Here is a 6,004-nt window from a genome sequence, read left to right as displayed (position 1 = left end):
GGCAAACAGAGGCCACGTCAGCACTTCGGTGATGATTCATCACCAGAAATATGCCCAGAGACCACTTTGAGTGCTCGGAGCTCTATCTGAAGGACTAAAATGGAGAAATTAGGATCTTGAGGATTACGTTGAGTATTTGCGCGAATCTCAAGGACGACTATGGGTATTTACACGTTAATTTTGGATCACAATCTTCTTTATGGAAATTTTTTATGCTTCCTTCTAGATAGCAGCCTTAGCTTCCTCTTGCTATCTTTTTTTTTTTCATTTTATTTTGGGGCTTCCATTATTGATTAAAAATAATACCATCTACATCTGTATACAGATAGTTAACAATGGCATACTACAAGAAAATAAGTTTTATGCCACATTTTTAAAGCATGCCAAAAAGTGCAAAAAAATGTGCCGATAGATTTTTGCCACACTTTTTGAGCTATCGGCACGCTTTTGAAAGGGTCACATTCGCAAGCGTGCCGGTTGCTCTATCGCCACATTTTTGTATATATATCGGCACGCTTTCTTTTTTGCCACGCTTTCATGTATTGCCACACTTAAAAATGTGGCCGTATGTATAATCTTATAGCTACGCTTTAAAAGCGTTTCGAAAAGTGTACATATAGCCACGCTTTTGAAGCGTGTCCAGAAGGTTGGTTGTTGGGGTACAGTTCAAAAGCGTGCCGATAGGAAAAGTAAGGCTACGCTTTTAAACGTACCTAAAAGCGTGGCTATATCCTTATCAAATTAAAAAAAATTGGTCTGACAAAATATGTGATTGTTATTTAAAAGAATTAATCAATAAAAATTAGTATTATATTAGTAGAATTCAAACCAAATTTGCCATATCATCTCTATACATGCAATGACAGTGTACATGAATTTACAAACATAAACAAAAATAAATTTCTAGGAAGGGAATTAAGAAATGTCATTGAATCACCCCAAACTTGTATTAGGCCTTCCTTGGATAAAGCAACCACATGGAAAGCTCCACAATACACTTTATGAATAATCTGCAAGTACAATCACATGAATAACGAAAAAATAGACGGTAAACAAATTATAAAACAATTTGCCATGATAAATATTAAAGAAAGGAATCATTAAAAATATATAATATTTGGAACAAGGGTGTGTTACATCTTGATCTTGAAATATGTAACATGCACAAGTTAATCACATGCAATTTGCCACCACTATTCCTGAGAGATAGTTCTAAAGATATGCATATAAAATTCTGAGTTCAACTATTTTGTATAATTTTATAACAATCTCTAGAATATCTTGGACTAAGTTGCAAATAGATAGTAACCATAGCAGCCTAGCACGGAGGGAAAGCAACGTGACATACCTATTTCGGAAGTAAATTAGGGTATGAGACGTCCAAGTGCAGGCCAACTACAACAGCAATACATAGCAAAGGCTCAAGCATCTCTCTATTAATATTAGAAATAAAAATAAGTATGTATAAAAATCATCAAGACCAATTTATCCCCAACTTCTATCAATCTTTCAATATCCCTAAAAAAACACCACCAATAACAACAACAGAAAAATAAGTGGATTCTTATCAAGTAGTTACTGAATTCATACTTAATTAAATAGCCACCAAGAGCCACCAATTGTGTATTCCTTAATCAAATAGTACCGAATTCATACTTAATTAACAAACAAGAAAACAAGTGGATTCTTATCAAGAGAGGGTGATGAAGTTAATGATAATTCCTTTTATTTTTCAAATTCTTTGATAAAAGAAAAAAAATTCTTTCACTACAAACAAAACCCACTTTTAATTTTTCTCAAACGACTACAAAAAGAGCAAATAAAATATAATAACCAAGTTATAAATAAAAAATTGCATAATGAAATAACAAAAAACAAAAAGAAGGGCAACAAAAGTAATTGTCATGAATCATATAGCATATTCAAAATTGAAAAGGAGGCAAATTGAAAATTACATTGTACTTTTATTTAATTTAAAAAAGTCTCCAACTCAACCCAATTTCATGTTATGAGAATCACAATTACTTAAGTCAGTATAGTTATTTCATTAGCAATTATAACATGCCAGACACATTTTCAGCAGTCAGCATTCAACAATCACTAAACCTTCCTGGAAGAAAGGTAATCTGGGCAGACACCTTATCCATGTCAGGCTCCGCCTGAAACAAACAAATATAACATGACATTCTTTATAAGCTTACAAAATCATAGAGGATTGCTTAGTTCAGAAAGCACATGAATTCTTTATTTATTTATTTTTCTTTCCAAGGACCAAAAAATTAGCATAGCATAAAATGGATCAAGGAACACTATCTTGAGCTGCACATTGATGACCCAACAAAGGATCTTGGAAGGAAGATTGTACACAGGCATGTGTTGGTTAGCCACCTGATTTGTTGACGCTTCCACCTAATTTCATGTGCCACCAAAAACAAACACACACGCCTCATAAGTTAACAAAACCAAAAATGCAAACTTCAAAAAAATCCCAAAACCCAAAAACAAATCCTTTATTTCTTAGAAAAATATAAAAGAAATCAAACCATCTAGCTCAAATTGAAAAAACCTTAAGTGAAGCAGTTGCAAATTTTGACCAAATCTGAGCTCAAGTTCCACTAGAAAATTTTGTAACCTTTTTTTTTGGGATTTTTTCAAAACCAAACATAGTAAATCATTTTTTTGATTTACCTATTCTCTGTGTCCCTGAGGGAAATAGAAAACTCTTTCTCCTTTTCTTGGAACTGTAACAAGAGGACTTACACACGCATGCCTTAGCTCCTTGTAAAGTGCAGCTTCCGCGTCTATCAAAACAACAACAACATTTACCAACACATACACACAAAAATCAAATTCAAAATGAAATCCAGAGAAGAGAGAGAAAGAGAGAGAGAGAAAGAGAGAGAGAGAGGGACGACAGAACAGAAAATGAAAGAGGTGAAGTTGTATTTTTTTTCTTTTTTGTTTTTGGTTTACCTTTGGGTGAGGTGGAAGAAGAAGGTGAAGAATGAACATTGTTGTTTAGCTCCGAAGAGGAATTGTTGTTGTTGTTAACTTGTTATTATTGTGAGAATTACCATTAACCTTGATGGTTGTTACTGCCTCCGATGATGCCATTTCTGTGACAAACATAGATCTCTCATCCAAAACTCACTATTTCTATAAACTTCGCATTCCCCAAATTAAAAATAAAAAATAACAGAGTGACAAATATCCATAACAGTATTTTGAATTACAACAACAATCAATAACAAATTATTTAATTTTGTAACGACTCACAAAATGAATTTAAAAAAATTAGTTAGAATAACAAACCTTCTCCAATGCATGGCAGAAATGCACCACAGGGGTTAGGGGTTTGCAGCAACAGTGGAGGGTATGCTAGAGAGGGAAGACAAAAGGTTAGGGATTCGCAGCGATGGAAGGGAGCGGTGGCAGAGAGAGCATCGACGGGAGATTTGCAAGAGAGAGTGAGCGCCGAAGAGGGGGGCCATGCTAGAGAGAATCTGATAAACCACTATTTTATGATTTATCTTGTGCTCAATTGAGTGGTTTTTATTAACTCTTTACCCACTTATTCATACTATTTGCATGATTTTACATTTGCCTTCCTAATTATGTGCTTTGATTGAAAACATGCTTCTTTGGCCTTAAGTTCCCTATTTTTAAATCCTCTCTTATTATCATTAGATGCCTTGATATGTGTGTTAAGTGATTTCAGAGATTACAGGGCAGGAATGGCTCAGAGGATGGAAAGGAAGCATGCAAAAGTGGAAGGAATACAAGAAACTGAAGGAACTGCTAAAGCTGTCCAGCTTGACCTCTCTACACTCAAACGGTCATAACTTGAGCTACAGAGGTCCAAATGATGCGGTTCCACTTGCGTTGGAAAGCTAACGTCCGCGGTTTCGATTTGATATATAATTTTCCATAGCTTCCCCGAAGTTAGGCGACGCAAACGCGTGAATGACGCAGCCGCATCGCATCTGCGAACTTCAGTCCGCGCGGACGCGTGGGCGACGCCTCCGCGTCACTTTCCCGTGACCTGAACATAACAGAAATCACAGGGGGCGATTTTTGGGCTGTTTTTAACCCAGTTTTCAGCCCAGAACACACAGATTAGAGGCTATAAAGTGGGGGAATGCATCCATTCATAATGATGCCTTTCATAATTCACTTTTCATAATTTAGATGTAGTTTTTAGAGAGAGAGGTTCTCTCCTCTCTCTTAAGTTTTAGGATTAGGATTCCTCTTAAAGGATTTAGGATTCAACTCTTCATCAGGTTCAATATTTCTTTTATTTTATATTTATCTCTTATTTTCAGATACTTTAATGCTTGTATTAGTTATGTTACCTAATTGGCTTATGAACTTTTCCATGTTAGGATTTGAATATTTTATTTAATATAATTGAGGTATTTCAGATTTATCACTTCTTCTATTATTTGTTATTAATTAATGTTCTAAGTTGGATCCTAACTTGATTTTAGAGTTGATTAATATTCGGAGACCCTTGAGTTGAATTACTCAAGAGTTAAACTGTAATTGGATTTATTGTTGGCTGGCTCTCTAATCACTAACGCTAATCCAAACACAAGGGTGAGGATTAGAACTTGTGAATAGAAGTAGACTTCCAACTTACTTGACTTTCTTTTACTTTACTTGGTAAAGGATAACTAAGTAGAAGCAACCTTCAATTATCAATTGATCTTGAGAAAAATCCAACAAGGATAGAACTTCCGATTAATCTTCTTCGGATCAAGGCTTTTACTTTAATTACATAAAATCTCTTATTTATTTTTATTGATTTAATTTATAAATATACCTGTGCCCATTGAACAAACTCCAAAACCCCAATTTACAAACTCATAACCAATAATAAGAACATACTTCCCTGCAGTTCCTTGAGAAGACGACCCGAGGTTTAAATACTCGATTATCAATTTTTAAGGGGTTTGTTACTTGTGAGAACCAAAACGTTTGTAAGAAAGGTTGATTGCTTGGTTTAGTAACTATACTTGCAATGAGAGTTTACTATAACTTCTAAACCATCAATCTTCAGTTCTTTCAAAATGGCGCCGTTGCCGGAGAATTGCAAAGGTGTGCCTTATTATTGGTTATTGTCAATATTTGCTTTTTACTTGTTTATTTGCTTTTATTTTTGTTTTTATTTTTTCTTTTTTCATAAATTAAGAGGTTATTGGTTTTTATTTAATTATTAAAAATTTTTCAAAAAATTTTTTCTTGGTGTTCATCTTGATCTTCAAGTTGTTCTTCGTGTTCATCTTGACCTTCAAGTTGTTCTTAGTTGTTTTCTTCGTTTTGATCTAAAAATTTTTAAGTTTGGTGTCATTTTATTGTTTTTCTCTTTCCTTATTAAATTCAAAAATTCAAAATTTAAAAATCAAATTTCAAAATTCAAATTTAAAAGTTTTCAAAATTCAATTTTAAAAATTTTTCAAATTTCAAATCTCAAATTTCAAAATTCAAATTTCAAAAATTTAAAATTCAAATTTCAAAATTTAATTTTCAAATTCAAAATTTAAATAACCTTTTAATTTAAATTTATTTTTATTTTCGTTTTTAATTTTTATTAACTAACTATGAGTTCTCACCCCCGTCGCTTTGAGTTTGGTTCTAATAATGTTGAAAGGAATGGAAGCTATAACAGGAACATGCACCAAGGTCAAAACAATCAGAGATGGACGAAGCCACGAGGATCTGATCAACCCTTTAGGCAACAACACCTTCCAAACTATCATGGACGACGACCATTCAACGATGCATACCAAGACAATAGTTATGGTGGACCCTTCCGTGACAACCAACATCCACCAAATTACTATAGTCAAGAGCCATTCCAGGGGGCATACCAAGATGATAGATATGATTGACCCCCATCATATGCCTATGAACCTCCTCAACACAATTTAGAACCACCACACTCACAAGCCAACTACCACCATTCACCTTCATATGATCCTAACCCACATCCACCATACCAACC

General features: G+C 34.0%; 1 long non-coding RNA gene across 1 annotated transcript; it reads right to left on the bottom strand.

Annotated features, from left to right (window-relative positions):
* Nucleotides 969–3,145, bottom strand: LOC110269476. Its single transcript, XR_002358317.1, has 4 exons — nucleotides 2,974–3,145; nucleotides 2,689–2,801; nucleotides 1,349–1,395; nucleotides 969–1,010 (listed from the first exon to the last, which is right to left on the bottom strand). It is a non-coding gene; the product is annotated as an uncharacterized LOC110269476 (long non-coding RNA).

This window comes from Arachis ipaensis, chromosome B01 (assembly GCF_000816755.2).
Source record: "Arachis ipaensis cultivar K30076 chromosome B01, Araip1.1, whole genome shotgun sequence".
Lineage (NCBI taxonomy): Eukaryota > Viridiplantae > Streptophyta > Magnoliopsida > Fabales > Fabaceae > Arachis > Arachis ipaensis.
This window is presented reverse-complemented; position numbering and strand designations above follow the sequence as displayed.